A 1,023-nucleotide genomic window follows, 5' to 3' on the forward strand; every position below is an offset into this window, starting at 1 on the left:
AAGTCTAATAAGGACAACATTTAATTGGGCAGGCTTACAGATTCAGAAGTTCAGTTCATTATCAAAACAGGAACATGGAAGCATCCAGACAGGCAGGGTGGTAGAGGAGCTGACGGTTCTACATCTTTCTTTTTTTTTTTTTGGTTTTGGTTTTTCCAGATAGGGTTTCTATGTATAGCCCTGGCTGTCCTGGAATTCACTCTGTAGACCAGGCTGGCCTCGAACTCAGAAATCTGCCTGTCTTTGCCTCCCAAGTGCTGAGATTAAAGGTGTGTGCCACCACTGCCCGGTGAGTTCTACGTCTTCCTCTGAAGGCTACTAGCAGAATACTGACTTCCATGCAGCTAGGATGAGGGTTGTATAGCCCACACCCATAGTGCCACTCCCTGGGCCAAGCGTATAAAAACCATATCACATGTAAAACCTTCTACAATACATGTAAAGTTGCGCTGTCTATAACAAATCAGCTGTTACAAGTGTTTTAGAATACTTACCTGGTCACGAGAACCATGATCACAAAGGTGGCTTTCCCAGGGCAAGGTTTATCCATTGCATTCCGGATGTGCTGACCCCTGAGATTTCTCCAAATGTGGGAAACTCGACTGCATAATTTGTGGTAGTGGAGGACTGTGTTCCCTCTCTCCCCTGAAAAACGAAAAAAAAAAAGTGTTTTAGAAAGCTAACTATGAAAAACTCACCAGTATAATGTTTAGTCCTTTCAATTCCAGTAACTCGGGGGACATATGGAGGGAGATGTTAAAATATCCACAGGTAAAATGTACAAGTGTGCCTTAAAGACATCTTTTTTTGTGATTGGAAATAGATTTCAAATGAAGTAAACTGATTGGAGGTTGTCACAGCTGCTTTCATGAATCATGCCAAGGGCATTCTTATCTCCCTCCCCATCCCCTACATTACATTTTTATTAAAAAATAAAAATATATTTATAATATGCAATGTGGTGGCCCTGCTGTGTTCTTGAAAGAACTCAAATCCGAAACCAGAGACTTAGCTCGCTGGGGG

The 1,023-nt window shown here is 42.0% G+C and overlaps 1 non-coding gene across 1 annotated transcript; it reads left to right on the forward strand.

The window, feature by feature from the left end:
• The first annotated feature begins 486 nt into the window (after positions 1-486).
• On the forward strand, positions 487-648 carry LOC116092843. Its single transcript, XR_004119532.1, has one exon. It is a non-coding gene; the product is annotated as a U1 spliceosomal RNA (small nuclear RNA).
• The last annotated feature ends 375 nt before the right edge of the window (positions 649-1,023 follow it).

This window comes from Mastomys coucha, unplaced genomic scaffold (genome assembly GCF_008632895.1).
Source record: "Mastomys coucha isolate ucsf_1 unplaced genomic scaffold, UCSF_Mcou_1 pScaffold15, whole genome shotgun sequence".
NCBI classification, from domain to species: Eukaryota; Metazoa; Chordata; class Mammalia; order Rodentia; family Muridae; genus Mastomys; species Mastomys coucha.